The sequence below is a fragment of the Budorcas taxicolor genome, chromosome 5 (assembly GCF_023091745.1).
Source record: "Budorcas taxicolor isolate Tak-1 chromosome 5, Takin1.1, whole genome shotgun sequence".
NCBI classification, from domain to species: domain Eukaryota; kingdom Metazoa; phylum Chordata; class Mammalia; order Artiodactyla; family Bovidae; genus Budorcas; species Budorcas taxicolor.
The window spans coordinates 69,238,473-69,255,426 of NC_068914.1; the positions used below are offsets into that span (position 1 = coordinate 69,238,473).

Here is a 16,954-nt window from a genome sequence, read left to right on the forward strand (position 1 = left end):
AGATCCTGCTAATTAACAGTGTAAGGGAGATTAGGCAAAGTGTTCAGAGATCTCAAAAATAAATTCTTCAAATATCTTCAAGCACTTACAAACACTTAATACTGTAATTAGAAATAATTATCTTCTTGTTAAGCCTCTACCAGGCAACAGTGGTAGGTAACCTACTTTGAGTTACATATACTAGAAAAATACTTATTTCTTCAAAAGAGCTTTCAATTAATGCAAACTAACCCCTTACCAAATTAGTCTGATCTGGTAAAGATTTACTGTATACTTTATAATTTATCTGAGAATTAAAGAGGGGGAGGCCAGATTTAAAAAGACTGTGCCTTGAAAAGCAGAAGAGGAAGGCTATGGTGATGAAAACCAATCTACCCAGAGAACCACCTGCGGCTCAAGGACGGTCCCCGAGGGAGCGTAGGCGAGTATGAGGCAACATGAGGCAAGGGTGCTGCTGACAAGAGGAGGGAGTCTCTGGGGACCCCGCGCACCTCAAAAACAGGCAAGCTGAGGAAAGGGAAGTGAGCCCCTCACCTCCACCAAGAACTCAGCTTTCTCTTAGGAAGAGTTCACAGTTCCTTTTTTTTTTTCTTAAAGGATTTTTAAACTTTATTTCACTGAGGTTAAGACTTCTCCTGATTAGGTTTCTTTTGTTCTAAAGTATCTTTTTTTCAGAGTAGCACTGACATATATATATGCTACCGTGTGCAAAACGGACCGCTCGCGGGAAGCTGCTGTGTAGCACAGGGCGCTCAGCTCAGCACTCTGTGCAGACCTAGAGGGTGAGACTGGGGGGCGGGGACAGACACGTACACATGGCTGATCACCACAATGTGCAGCAGAAACCACCACAGTTCCTTCTCGTGGGGAGACGTGGGATGGGGAGCTTTGAAGACGGGGAAACAGGAAGCCCCAGTTTTAATACTAAACACAGAATAAATGTCACTGAGGCTTTTAGTTCCTGTACTCAGAACAAACGGAGGGAGGGGGTGAGTGGGAAGCCCCAGGCGCCAACCTAACAACTTCGGAGGGATTCAGGGATCCGTCCCCAGCATGGTTACTCCCGGTCCGTTCCTGGCAGCATCTGTCAGCAAAACAGATCCAGGAAAGGGACCTGAGCACTTATGTTTTGAGGGAGATGGCGGAGGACCATGTTCTGCTGCAGGAGAACCCCCCACCCCCAGGAACCGAGGGAGCAGAGGCAGCTCAGAAGAAGACAGGTGCCAAGGTCCTGAGCCAGCGGGCAGAGCAGAGCGGTGGCCAGTGGCAGTCTGGGGCAGACAGCCTGGCTCCCGCTAGGCCGGGGCCCAGCCTTCTCCTTTTCCTGGAGCCTTTATTCACTGCCTCCTCTTCTCAAAACACAGAGGGTGGGTGTTCTCGGGAGGGCCACGTACTTCAGCAAAGCTTCTGAACGCTAACTACAAAGCCAGCCGTGTCCTGGGGTCTTTTAGCACCTCCAATCTGAACAAGGTGAGAGAGGGAAACGCATCTCCCTCTCAGACACACAATGATGGATAACTTAACACCAGGGGCAGTGACCTGCAGCAGAAGTTACTCTCAAGAGGGAAGAATCCTTGGAAATCTCATCTGGCCTAATGCCTGTTTTTAAAAGCAGCAGCCTGAGTATGTACCCAACTTACTTTTCATTGCAATCTGCGCTGTCTTCATCCTAGGGGCCTACACAAAAGGGAAAGTAATTTGTCTAGGATTGATATGTATCACTGCTATACTTAAAACAGATAACCACTTGACTGGGGATCAGAAGGCTGGGTGACAATAACAGCTCTGCTCTTGAGTTGCTGTGTGACCCCCGTGGAAGCTTCAACTCAGGTACTTTAGTTGTATATCGATATCTGGACCACAGGTTCAGTGGACCCATCTTACTCTATAATCTTATGAACTCAATTTAAAAAACTTTCAAATAAAGTACTTAAAAAAATAAAATAGATAACCAACAAGGACTTACTGTATACCACAGGGAACTTGCTCAATACTCTGTAATAACCTAAATGGGAAAAGAATCCGAAGAAGAAGAGATACATGTATGTGTATAACTGAATCACTCTGCTGTACACCTGATACTAACACAGCATTGCTAATCAACTATATTCCAACATAAACACATTTTTTAAAAGTACAGCTGCTTGGATCAATACATAAGGTGGATATAATAGTGAATATGATAGGGGTGTCTATCAGACACCAACCATCAAGTTTCCCTTTTTGCTAGGATACTAGGAAGTTTAGAATCAAATTCAGAGTAACTGTTAGATTTGTCAATGAGTCTATTTGCTTTTCCTTTTTTTTTTTTTTAACTTTTGGATATTATTGCTACTCTCCCTATCATATTCTGACTCTTAGTGGAGAGAGGTAGGTGAACTTTAATGAATCTGGGTATGTCATCTTGCCAAGAGATGAACACTAGACTCTCACTCCCATATGTGACTGGGGGAATGCGGTTGAACACTGAGCTCACACACTGGCACAGTCGCCTCTCTCCCCCTTCCCTAGGGCACCCAGAGAAAGCCACAGGAGTGTCACAACCTGGTCCAAGTCCTTTGAAAAGATGCTATATTAAGACTGAGCCAGAAAACACACTCAGGCCCTAAAGCACCTTCCCCAAGGAAACCTAAGCCTTATAACTGAATTATTCCCTGCAGGCCAGGGGTTTAATTTGGTTTTGGTCTTATAACAAATGCTGGAGGAGGGGCACAGGTTCTGGATGATCTGCGTAGTATATAATTCTGTTTTAAATGAATCAGAACATTGCTAGATATCAGACATGGCTTAGAAATAACATACTTAAGTTTTGAGGAAGCAAAGGAAAACTAATCTATATTCATTTCTTTCCCTTTGGCAATACAGGAATTACTTCCTTTGAGCAATTTTATCTTTTCTAACATAAACCAGCATTATTATCACCAAATAGCAATTGGGAATAAAAAGCTGCTTTTGGTTTCACAAAAATTATAAATAACATTACTTAAAAAAAAAAACTTTAATGTCCATGAAAAGTGCACTCAACCAACATTTTTCTATTTATCTAGTATGGAAAAACCATCTGACTGTGATGTCACGTTGGACCTTCAAATGAGACAATCAAAATAAAAACTCTGACCTCCTTGGACTTAATACAATTACCTTTTTAAAAGATAAAGCAGATCATGTCCTTTTCAAAAAACTCTTCAAGATCCCTAAAGTGTGAAATCCTTAGCAAAGACTTTAAAATTCTTGATCAGAGTCCTCTCAGCCTATACTGCTAGCAGACTCACCCATAACGCAACTGTGAGCACATCCACGCACCGGCACTAAAGTGAGGATGAAGCCTGATACACACTCACTTGAATCCCCGCAGCTCCATGACGTAGGAGCCATTACCCATGCTTCATAGATTCAGAAGTGAGGAGCCATCACATAATTTGTGATTACAGCTAATAAGACACAGAACCAACACATGCACCAAGGTCTAAAGCCTTTAGTGTTCACTGCACTCGGTCAATAAGCTCCTCAATGCTTCATGCACTGGTTCCTCACCCTAGCACGACCTCTCATACTTCCATCCCAAGGTGTCTTCTGAGGTCTAATCCAAACACTGTCTCTCTCACACAGCCTCCCCCATGCTCCTTACACTCTCCCCACAAGTACGCCCTTCAGGTGCATACTCTCCAGGTCGGGCAAGCACGTGTTCTGTTCAGATGTTTTGGGAGAAACATCTGTTCTCCTGCTGTCTTAAAGCCTGGAGGAGGAGGGAATGTCTCCTAGGCCACCTGCGTCCTGGCCCACATTCCTTCTTCAACAGGACCTTGTTATCTGCTGGGTGAATCAATGGTTGACACACAGCCAGCTGGGGCAGCCAGTCATCCCGCGTGCTCACATCCTCTCAGCTGCTTGCATCCGAGATCAAGAAGAACCTGCAGCTGAAGTGCTGCTGGACTGTCTTCAAGACAGACGGGACTGTGGACTGTTAATGGCTTTTGATTCATGTAAGAGGTCAAATATTCAAGAGACTACTGTGTCTCATGGCTCTTTGACGCTCCAAGCGGAATACAGGCGACCAATTATCAACTGATAGATACTAAGACCCTGTCCCATCACTCCATGGGAAATAGATGGGGAAACAGTGGAAACAGGGTCAGACTTTATTTTTGGGGGCTCCAAAATCACTGCAGATGGTGACCGCAGCCATGAAATTAAAAGACGCTTACTCCTTGGAAGAAAAGTTATGACCAACCTAGATAGCATTTTCAAAAGCAGAAACATTACTTTGCTGACTAAGGTCAGTTTAGTCAAGGCTATGGTTTTTCCTGGGGTCATGTATGGATGTGAGAGTTGGACTGTGAATAAGGCTGAGTGCCAAAGAATTGATGCTTTCGAACTGAGGTGTTGGAGAAGACTCTTGAGAGTCCCTTGGACTGCAAGGAGATCCAACCAGTCCATTCTAATGGAGATCAGTCCTGGGTGTTCATTGGAAGGAATGATGCTAAAGCTGAAACTCCAGTACTTTGGCCACCTCATGTGAAGAACTGACTCATTGGAAAAGACTTTGATGTGGGGAGGGATTGGGGGCAGGAGGAGAAGGGGACGACTGAGGATGAGATGGCTGGATGGCATCACTGACTCGATGGACGTGAGTCTGAGTGAACTCCAGGAATTGGTGATGGACAGGGAGGTCTGGCGTGCTGCGATTCATGGGGTCGCAAAGAGTCAGACACGACTGAGCGACTGAACTGACTGACTGAAGACCCACAATGTGAAGAGGTGTACTCTCTTCCTAAGTGACATTTCCCCTGAGGTTACCATCCTAACTGTCACAGAGAATTAGATGTCTGCTCCTAACATATCCATGTCTCAACTCAATCCATCATTTGTGGTGGCATGTAAGGAAAGAGTCTTGTACTGCATTAAATGAAAATCTTCAAAAAATAATTTATTCAATGTGCCAGCAAGATTATCAAGACTATAGCTGATCCCTGAACAATGTGGATTTTAACTGGGCAGGTCCACTCGCACACAGTTTTTCAATTGATGGTATAGTACCACACAATCTGTGGCTGATCGAATCTGAAGATGCAGGGCAAAGAGGGGCAGAAATGAGAGGGGAGTCCGGAGCTTGAGCACCCAAAAGTTTCAGTATCTAAGGTGGAGGGGGGCGGTCCTGGAACCAATGTCCCAGGGACACCAATGTCGACTGTAGTTCCTTGTCCCTTAGGAAATCACAATTCAATATAACTGGAACAAAAAAATAAAAGAGCCCTTCTTTCCTCCAAAGCCTAAGAAGGAAATGACTTGATTAAAGGCCAAAAGCAGGGTCCAAGAAAGAACAGAACCTTGGCAAAATAGGTCAAATTTATTTTTAAAAGTTCAGTTCAGTTCAGTTGCTCAGTCGTATCCGACTCTTTGCGACCCCATGAATCGCAGCACGCCAGGCCTCCCTGTCCATCACTAACTCCCAGAGTTCACTCAGACTCTCGTCCATCGAGTCGGTGATGCCATCCAGCCATCTCATCCTCGGTCATCCCCTTCTCCTCCTGCCCCCAATCCCTCCCCACATCAGAGTCTTTTCCAATGAGTCAACTCTTCGCATGAGGTGGCCAAAGTACTGGAGTTTCAGCTTTAGCGTCATTCCTTCCAAAGAACACCCAGGGCTGATCTCCTTCAGAATGGACTGGTTGGATCTCCTTGCAGTCCAAGGGACTCTTAAGAGTCTTCTCCAACACCATAGTTCCAAAGCATCAATTCTTCGGTGCTCAGCCTTCTTCACAGTCCAACTCTCACTCACATCCATACATGACCCCAGGAAAAACCATAGCCTTGACTAGACGGACCTTAGTCGGCAAAGTAATGTCTCTGCTTTTGAATATGCTATCTAGGTTGGTCATAACTTCCCTTCCAAGGAGTAAGCATCTTTTAATTTCATGGCTGCAATCACTATTTGCAGTGATTTTGGAGCACCCCAAAATAAAGTCTGACACTGTTTCCACTGTTTCCCCATCTATTTCCCATGAAGTGATGGGACTGGATGTCACGATCTTCATTTTCTGAATGTTGAGCTTTAAGCCAACTTTTTCACTCTCCTCTTTCCCTTTCAAGAGGCTTTTTAGTTCCTCTTCACTTTCTGCCATAAGGGTGGTGTCATCTGCATATCTGAAGTTATTGCTATTTCTCCCGGCAATCTTGATTCCAGCTTAAGAACTTATGAAGCATCATATACTTTTCTAAATGCCTCACATAGATTATTGTATTTTTCCTTTCAAGAATCTGAGATCAGAACAACTATTTTCCATTTTACAGATGGGAAAAGGAACGGACTTTTCTGAAGTCATAAAGCTAGCATGTAGAAGAGCTTTCATTCCAGTTGGCTTCAAGGACTGGGCTCTAGTAATATTCCCACCTGCTACTGAGACCTACTGCATATACCAGACTTTCCTAGACATGAATGTGCTTCCCATAATTCCTACAACCCCTAAGATTTTGTTTACTTAAGTCACTATGTTACTGTTAAATGTTACAAGGTAAAAAGTATGTATGGTAGAGAAACCAGAAGGGTGAATACTAACAGACGGATTTAGACAGTTCTTGGTGCCACAAGGCAATTACTGGAGATGTTCTGAATCCAACATTTAATAAGTAAGACAAAACAGTATGCTTAAATCCCAAGACACCATGGGTAATAAAAAATGTAGGTTGCTCCTGTTTCAACCATTAAAGATGATTCTCAATGCCAGGGAAACACGCCAGCTTGTGCATCAACTCCCTCTCCTGGGTAAAGCTCCAGTGGATACTGCAGTCATTAAGGGCTGCGCTACCAAGAAGCAGTTCAGAGGGGGCTTCCTTCTCCCACAAACACAGCAGTTCACAAGCACCAGAGTCACATTTCATAGACAACTGTCCTCTAGGAACTTACTGGTTTGTAATCTCGGAGGAAGGAAACTGCAAAGAAATGAATTGTAGATTGTGATTTTTAAGATAAACACTATACCATGACCCTTCTTAGAATCCAAGTCTATATTTGGTTTGTATTTCCAAACAGAGGCAACAGGCTTTCAGGGCCACTTATAACACTTGCAGCAACTAGCCAACTCAGATTCAGGGGAAAGCCCTGATTCCAAAGCTGCGTATCCTAAACAGAGATTTAACTGTGTCAGAGTGGTGGCATAAATTAGTGGTTTAGAAGCAGAGATTCAGAACAGGACTATGTAGGTTCATATCCCAGCTCTGCCATACTAATTGTGTCCCCTCGGGCAAGTAGTTACTTACTCTCTCTATGCCTCAGGCTCCTCATCTGTAGAGGGGGAACAGGTATTGACTTCACAGGCTGACTGTGAGGATTAAATGAATTAATGTTTATAAACTGCTTGGAAAAGGGCCTCGTACAGAATAACTGCTGTCTAAGTGTAAGCTATCATTTATTAAACACAGCATACCACAACGGGTACTCCCCTAGGTCAGGAAGATCCCCTGGAAGAGGAAATGGCAACCCAATCCAGAATACCTGCAGGGAAGTCCCAAGCACAGAGGAGCCTGGCAGGCTACAGTCTGTGGGGTTGCAAAGAGCTGGACACGATGGAGCACACACGCACACCCAACCCACGGGAACTTCAGAAAAGTCCAGAACAAGAACAAAGGTGCTGCTGTTGCCATGACTAGGCTCTTCCAGCAGAAGCTGATCACTGCCCCCACCCCATGGAATCTGCTTGTGTCTGCATCTAGCTGCACACAGAGAAGAGAAACGACAAGCAGGGTGTCAAACTCACACCAGGAGGTGCCTTAAGGATCGAGTGTCAATGAGCCTGAATAGCAAAGCTAAGACTTCTTTAAAAATGCCAGCATCGCTCATTAGTAGAGAAATATAAATCAAAACTACAATGAGGTATCACCTTATACCAGTCAGAATGGCCATCATTAAAAAAAAATCTACGAATAGTAAATGCTGGAGAGGGGGTGGAGAAAAGGGATCCCTCTTGCACTACTGGTGGGAATATAAACTGATACAGCCACTATGGAGAACAGTTTGAAGATTCCTTTAAAAACTAGCAATAAAAGTACCATATGACCCAACAATCCCACTATTAGACATACACCCTGGAGAAACCATAACTGAAAAAGACACATGCACCCCAATACTCATTGCAGCACTATTTACAATCATTGGGACATGGAAGCAACCTAGATGTCCATCAACAAATGAATGGACGAAGAAGTGCTGCCTATACACAACAGAATATTACTCAGCCGTAAAAAGGAAAGCATCTGACTCAGTTCTAATAAGAGGGATGAACCTAGACCTATTTTACAGTGAAGTCAGTCAGAAAGAGAAAGATGAAAATCGTGTATTAACTCATATATAGGAATCTAGGAAGATGGTACTGATGAACCCTTGTGCAGGGCCGTGGTGGAGACGCAGACATACAGAACGGACTTGTGGGGACGGTGGGGGAAGTGGGCCACGTTGAGAGAGGAGACTGGAACACACACATTGCCATATGTAAAATCAGACAGCCAGTGGAAGTTTAATCACGCAGGGGACCCAAATCCGCTGCTCTGTGATAACCCAGAGGGGCGGGATGCAGTGGGAGGCCAGAGGGAGGTTCAAGAGGGAGGGGAGTATGTATACCTATGGCTAATCCATGTTGATATACAGCAGAAACCAACACAATATGTAAAGCAATTATCCTCCAGTTAGCGGTGTATGGCAAAACCAACAGAGTATTGTAAAGTAAAATAAAAATAAAAATTAAAAAAAAAGACCTGATGCAGCCAAATAAATATTAAAAATAAAAAAAAAAACATTTAAAAAAGTGCCAATCAAAAGCAGATGACATAGTATATGAGTGATTTAATCTAACTTTTAAAAAGGTTCAGTTCAGTTCAGTTGCTTAGTCGTGTCTGACTCTTTGCGACCCCATGAATCGCAGCACACCAGGCCTCCCTGTCCATCACCAACTCCCGGAGTTCACTCAGACTCATGTCCATTGAGTCGGTGATGCCATCCAGCCATCTCATCCTCAGTCGTCCCCTTCTCCTCCTGCCCCCAATCCCTCCCTGCATCAGAGTCTTTTCCAATGAGTCAACTCTTCGCATGAGGTGGCCAAAGTTCTGGAGTTTCAGCTTTAGCATCATTCCTTCCAAAGAAATCCCAGGGCTGATCTTCAGAATGGACTGGTTGGATCTCCTTGCAGTCCAAGGCACTCTCAAGAGTCTTCTCCAACACCACAGTTCAAAAGCATCAATTCTTCGGTGCTCAGCCTTCTTCACAGTCCAACTCTCACATCCATACATGACCCCAGGAAAAACCATAGCCTTGACTAGACGGACCTTAGTCGGCAAAGTAATGTCTCTGCTTTTGAATATGCTATCTAGGTTGGTCATAACTTTCCTTCCAAGGAGTAAGCGTCTTTTAATTTCATGGCTGCAGTCACCATCTGCAGTGATTTTGGAGCCCAAAATAATAAAGTCTGACACTGTTTCCACTGTTTCCCCATCTATTTCCCATGAATTGATGGGACCAGATGCCATACGGTATCTTAAATGATTAAAATTTTAAAGCTCAATATCTGGTCCTTAATTTTTAAATAAATTCATTACTTTTCTATGTTGCTATTTTCGGTAAAACCAGAACTCTAAATTAAGACCTAAAGACAGATATCTAACATTTCCCATCTCTAAGTCTTTAAGCCAAACAAGAGGAAATTGTATTAGATGAGCTTATCTAATGATGATAATTTGCTACTTTTTCTAAAGAGCCTCCCAAATTACTTCTTGAGAGTATAATATCATGGAAGCTTGTCTTTATAGATAGAGTGTGGAATTTTTTTTCAGCCAGGTTACAGTTAATTCTACGACCTTATCTTATCAATGACAACATTCTCTAATTTTGCCTAGGTTCTCTCTCCTTCAACCCTTATTCAAATTGCCACCAAATTCTGTTATTTCTTTGTGCAATAATTCCTCTCTAGATTGACACTTTCTTGCTATTTCTGGGTCTGTCTTGCTGAATTCAATCCCATCCCTACCTTACCCTACACAAAGGGCAATGGTCTAATTGGTTTTACTGCTTTCAACATTTTACTTTTTCAGTCCTGTCCATAGAGGGTCATCACGCTAATTTTCTAAGCTTCCACTTTCATCACATTAAAGCAAGATACTCAAGATGTACAATGGTTCTTCCTTTAATACAGAAATCAGGTTCCTCCTCCTCTTGGTACTTAATCTGAGTGTTTTTTCCCATTTCAACTCTTCATTGTCTTCCTCCTTTCTACCAACCACCCACCAGACAGATCCCGATGCCACTGTACACTGAACACATTTTTGTACTTTTTTATTTTAACCTTATAATACTTATATCATTCCCAGTGGATACAGCATTTCAAAAGTCTCTGTCTTACCCCAATTCTACCACTCTTTCAAGATCTCTTCCATGAGGTCCACGTCCCATCCTTCCCGATTCATTTTGGCTCTTATTTATATGGTCCAGTTGGTTCCTACTTGTTTTATCTTTCTTGCTGGATTTTTAGGTTACTAGGAGCATTCACTTTTCAGACGCCATACGATACTCAGCACAGAACTGGCAATATCACTGGGTAGCAAATACTTATTATAACCAACTTCCCTATGCTATAAAGCAATATATTCCTAATTCTGAATGAGACCACAGTAAGAAATACACATGTACCACGACATACATACATATGTGTGCATGTACACACACATACATAACCAAAACATAAATTTTATAAAACAAGTACTTATCTTTATATATGCAATACAACTATATTTTTAAAAAACATGGCTAACACTTTTAAAACATTTAACATGACAACTGCATATTAGTAAATTATAATTAATTCTGTTAGGTATGTTAATTTTATTATGTAGAAAAAGTCCTTGTTTTTAAATGCATATCAGAAACAATATAACTTACTTTGAAAAAGATTACACACACACACACAGAGACACGAAGGAAATGTGAAAAATTTTAATTGCTGAATCTGATAACATGGATGGGTGTTTGCTATACTCTTTCTTCTAGTTTTCCATCTAAAAATATAAAATGATAGTTGCTAGCCATTAAATCTATTTCATAACCAACTAATGGGTTTCTATCTTGTTTGAAAAAAATGTGCTTTATAATTAAGAAAAAGACATAAACCACTTGTTTCTATGTTTACTAATTACATGTAAGGAGACTCTAACATACTGAAGGGGGCTTCCCCTGGTGGCTGGCTCAGTGGCAAACAATCCACCTGCCAGTCTATGGCGTCTCAAGTCAGACATGACTCAGTGATTAAACAACAACATACTGAAGAATGTTCTGTAGTTACTTCCTGGCCAGTAGGTCAATAAGGGATTTAATCTTCCACTGCTATGAGCCACTAATCTCTCCTTTAAAATCCTTTCTATGGAAATTTCTGTGAAACACAACTATCTTAGCAGGAAGGTATAAGATTAAGGACTAATTTTTTACTTGCAGAGATCACAGAATCAGAATTTACCTTAAGACTTCTCATCCTAAGAATAATCTTGGTGGTTTTCATCAAGGCTTGAAAAGAGTAACATCTGGGAATGTTCAAAAGGATGCACTGGAACTGAAACGTTCTAATAAACACGCACATTGGTTAAGACAGTCCCCTTCCTTTCCCTTTAAGCACTGGGTCTAGTAAAAGAGTAAGTTTCACAGTCAGTCAGTAACGCCTCAGTTTAACTGACCGGAAGAGGGAAGCATTATAGATGAGTGACAGAAATTTCCAGGTAACTAGAATTCTTACCATTTATGGGCCAATATATTAAGTCCTGTTGATTGCAGATTTCTAAATTACGAACTTCCCATGACTGCTTTCCTGTTGACTGAGATCACCCATATGACCAAGCCTGAACTGTGACACAGCATCCTGACCTCAGGAAGAAACCTGGTCTAGATCCATGTGGGACCTGGGGTCTAGTTAGCCCTCCAGTCTTAGGTCCCTCATTTGAGAAAATGAAGCGGCTGAACTCTGCAACCTCTATGCCTCTGCAGCTCTTCTTCTCCACAATTCTATTACTACTAGGTCTGTAAAGCTGGCTGCTCTCAGCACATACCAATTAACACACGTTGAATATTTATACTTCCGCATAATGAATTTTACTCACTAAAATGAAAATCAAGCAAAAAGCAGTTAAAAATAATATGCAGCAAGGAAAAAAAAAACAAAGAAAGAAAAAGAACAGTTTTTAACATACCACATAAGTGGATCCCAATAACATCATTCTTAATGAAAGAAACTATAAACCAAGAAGGACATGCTCTGTGATTCCAGCAATTGGGATGTCAAACTGGTTATACGTGTGGGGAAGCAGAGAGGACCTGCCAGAAGGTGGCACAGTGGAGTGCTAGATGCTACCCAGGCCGATGCAAGGGATAGTTAGTTACATGGTGCAACACAGGCAGAAGCCGTTCAACTGTACATTCAGATGTAAGCACGTTACCACAAGTTACTCTTCAAAAGAGTAAAAAAAAAAAAATGCAAAAAAAAATCATAGAAAATGAAGATTACTGTCAAAATTACTATTTTATCTTTACAGGACCTAAAACATGGCAGGTATTCAATAAATGCATATTGACTAACATATGAAACTGTTCGATTCTAGCAGGAAAGGAATTTTCAGCGGTGTGTCCATTCATACTTTTGGTCAGCCCTTTCACATTTTTAATGTTTCTGAAATTTTCATGATACTCTCTTACAAATATTTGTTTTTAATACCTGGATAAAGAAGAGCAAATGTACCAAATACAGAAAAAGAGTAGAAATCCGCGTAATACACTAGCAAGGCACTAATACTTACAATGTAACTAAATACCTCAGATTTAAACGCAAAAATATTTTATCTTACATTCTGCAAAATGCAGTAAAATCCTAAATACCATGTTGATGCAGATTGAAAATGACCTGGTTCAGTACATGATAGTTATTTAGAAAGTCAGTTTTTCTCAAAGAGGCTGAGAAACCTCTTTGCACACCACACCAAGTACAACTAGGGCTTACTCATTTATAAGACCAAATTATTTTTATGACAGTTAACAGAATTGATTAATTTAGGTTCCAAGCCAGGCCCCCTAAGATACAGAACTCACACTCAAAAAATGTTTTCATGGGCATTTTTGTGAGCCACGCAGTATGCTAAAAGCGCTGGCGTCAGAAAGATGAAATGATAAACTCTACCCTAGGAGTTCACTGTTTGGGCTGGAGACACACAGAGCCACACAACTGTAGAAAAATGTAGTAGGTACTCTAAGAAATAAAAAAGTGGAAATACTGGACACAGAAGGCTTCAGTGAGGCATCTTCCAAGATGCTATCTGACCTGGGCTTGGAAGGGGAGGCTCAAAAATCAGCCAAAAGAGACCACAATGGGTCCACAGAGGCAGACTGCAGAATATTTGGAAAACAAAGTTTCTTCAGATGTCTAGAATTTATAACAACTAAATGGGTCATTCTAAGTCAAGCTAGGGGCAAAAAAAAAAAAGTGCAAGGCAAGAATTTCTAAAGGAAGGAGACATGAAATGCTGAAGAATACAGACAGTCTATGCCAGGCTCTATGTAAACCATGTTAGACTTGATACTTCATCATGCAGGCAAGGTGAAGCTGGGATTTTTTAAGTGATTGGGAAAATTTTTTTAATCATAAAAAATAAGATACTGAGAAATAGAGAAGCTGAAATGTCAAAAAGAGTAGGGGAAAAAAAATCAACCACGCTGCTGCTAAGTCTCTTCAGTCGTGTCCGACTCTGTGCGACCCCAGAGATGGGAGCCCACGAGGCTCCCCGGTCCCTGGGATTCTCCAGGCAAGAATACTGGAGTGGGTTGCCATTTCCTTCTCCAATGCATGAAAGTGAAAAGGGAAAGTGAAGTCGCCCATTCGTATAGCCCCACCCTAAAAACAGACGCTGCTCAGACTCTCAGTAATTTTTTTGAAACATAGAACTATGATTATACTTACTGTACATAAGGATTTCAGACTTGGTTCATGTACTGTTCACATTCACATAAGATTTATTCATGAATTTGTAAGACTCCATCAATACTGTGCCTGTATACTCACTGCACTGCATAGCAACACTACTGGGAAGCAGGGATCAGGCAACCAGATCTATTAAAAAAAAAATTATTTGAAGTTAAGGACAGCTGAATTCTCCCCTAAAATAACAGTGCCCATCACATGATGGGAAATCAGGCATTCTGCCTCAGAAACATGATTGGTGATTTATTCCATCTTTACTCATCTCTTTGCAAGGGATCTGAAATGCTAAACTAATTATCACAGCGGCTGGTGCTTTATCAGAGGGTTTTTTGACAGATTGCAAAGGACAAAATTTTACCTAGGATGAAAGAAAAGGCCAGAATTAAAAATGACTTCCCTGAAGGGTACAATTCCTTTTGTCTTTTATTTACAGACTGAAAAAAGAAATCCTTCAATGTATGCGTGGTACAAATTATATTCTCTTCACTGTAAGCCATGGTTACAAAAACATTTCAGATTCTTCTGCCTGCAGGAAGGCATCACAGTAACCCTGCTCTACACTATCCATCTATTATGACTCAAATTCTGTAAGAAAAAAATATATAAAAAATCCAAATTAGATTAGTGAAAGAGGGGGGAAAAAGGCTGTGAAGGATAGAAGGTAGTTTGGGAAATTTCGATGACAGATGCTTTCATTTCTCTTTACTGGGAACTGAAACCAAATCATAGGCCAGTACCTGGCTCAGAGCCCTAACTTTCCAACAAGACTGTAAAAACTCTGAGACAGGACACCTGCTCTGAGCTTATCACAGAACTGCTTTGTGCAGAATTACCATTGGAAAACACATTAACTTTATACCCAAATGGAAGAATGCCTTTCTTAAAAGGCTTTATTCAAGCCTACTTCCCTAAGATATACGAATGGTGGGATATTCTCTTGCCTAATACTGGGAAAGCCCATGAACTTATTAAGACTCTAAAAGGGTGGCTAACTACACACGAATATTCCAAAGTAGTACACTTTATTAATCAGACTCAGTCCATCTACCTTATTCAGCATTCCAAAATGTTAGAGGACCATCTGTTCAAGATTTCACCAACTGAGAAAATTATGAAAACTCATTCAGCCCAAGATGTGATCCTGAATGTGATGAACTGAAACTTCTTTGATTTCTATAGTTGATGATACCTGTGATGTCATTCATTACTTCAGATGCTCATTTGACTCATGTTTTATTACTGAGGCCACTTTAAATATACCCATAAGGACCACAATACCTGTGTCAGAGAAAATTTTGCTCAACCACTTTTTGTCCTAGATTAACATATAGTCAACAATTACTGAACATATTCTTCATACTACAGGACTGACTCAAAGTGCTCCTACCTAATCAGAGGGATGGGTGTATTTATTTTATTAAGGGGCATATCCTTCAAAGAAGCTGCACTTTATATATAAAAAGGGGGAAAGTGACAAACATAACTGGGCAAGGATTAAACGGCAGACTTGGGCATCATCATTTATTTACCACTAATATAGCATCTGTCATCAAAAGTTTCAATAAGTCTTGCCAAATGTTCTTGACCCAACCTAGGATATAATTATCTGAAAGTGTTCCAAATCACCTCTGAATTTCACACTGAACAAACAGTAGCCATTCAGGCTCAGGGGGCTCATTGCTAAGTCTTTTCTCCCCCTTGCCTCACATATCACTAAGTTTCTTTTTTTATCTTCTAACACCTAACCCTTCCTTTCTCTCCGACATCTGATACTTGCTTGTCCAAGTCTTCTATACTGAACCCGCAACCATCTCTTCACTCATCTGTTTCTAGGCTGCCCCATCAGTGATCACCACAGGCTGTCTACAGCAGGGGTCCCCATCTTCCAGGATCTAACACCTGATGAGCTGAGATGGAGCTGATGTAATAATAATAGAAATGAAGGGCACAGTAAATGGCATGGGCTTAAATGACCCCAAACCATCCCCTACAACCAGTCCATGGAAAAACTGTCTCCCGTGCAATGGGTCCCTGGGGACTGATGCTAAATTCGGTTAGAAAAGTCAAGGTCCTCCATGTCTTGACCCAAATCTGTCTCTCTCTAGACTTTGTACACCAGAGAAGGCGATGGCACCCCACTCCAGTACTCTTGCCTGGAAAATCCCATGGATGGAGGAACCTGGTAGGCTGCAGTCCATGGGGTCGCTGAGGGTCAGATACGACTAAGCGACTTCACTTTCACTTTTCACTTTCCTGCATTGGAGAAGGACATGGCAACCCACTCCAGTGTTCTTGCCTGGAGAATCCCAGGGATGGCGGAGCCTGGTGGGCTGCCGTCTATGGGGTCGCACAGAGTCGGACACGACTGATGCGACTTAGCAGCAGCAGCAGACTTTGTACACACACCCTCTAACCTAGACCAAATGACTTGACTTAGTGATCTCTGACTAGGTCAACATGCCCAGACCACTTCTATTAACTCACTTCACCTAGGCTCAAGAGCACCCTCCAACGTGCCGACCAACCACCCCTTCCACCTCCACCATCTCCTTGGTGCCTGCCACATGCCCAACGGCATGACAGACATTTGACGTTTCTAATCCTCACCTCAGTCCTACAAGTTATGGTTCATCTATCATGATGAGTATCAAAGAAATCAAAGACTTTGATAAATTCACAAATTGGTGCCAGACGAGCTCAAGCTCGGGGCTTAGTCCATAGCCTATATTCTTTCTAAAGCCTCAGGCTTCCTGGAATACCATCCCCAACTCTCTCCTTACTAAAACCTTGGGGTTCCTTCAGAGTCTGTTTCAATTTAAACTCTTCTACCCAAAGGTGCTTCTCATCACCTCCAGTCTAGTAAACAGTGCTTACTCAGAACCTCTGCTGCTCTTATTGTCTGAGTCTCTCTGGTTGCAGTAAATTCTTTACTACCTCTTATTATTAACTGCCTTATTTTC

General features: G+C 41.8%; 1 protein-coding gene across 3 annotated transcripts in view; it reads right to left on the reverse strand.

Moving 5' to 3' along the window:
- The window catches only part of TMCC3 (transmembrane and coiled-coil domain family 3), a 70,577-nt gene that overhangs the window by 17,237 nt on the left and 36,386 nt on the right, over positions 1-16,954 (reverse strand). Inside the window, exon 1 of one of the 3 annotated variants that reach the window (XM_052640057.1) lies at positions 13,974-13,986. The exons of the other annotated variants lie outside the window; for them this stretch is intronic. The gene's annotated coding sequence lies outside the window, so the exon portion shown is untranslated. Of the gene's footprint in view, positions 1-13,973; positions 13,987-16,954 lie in introns of those variants that run through there. 3 annotated transcript variants of the gene reach the window in all.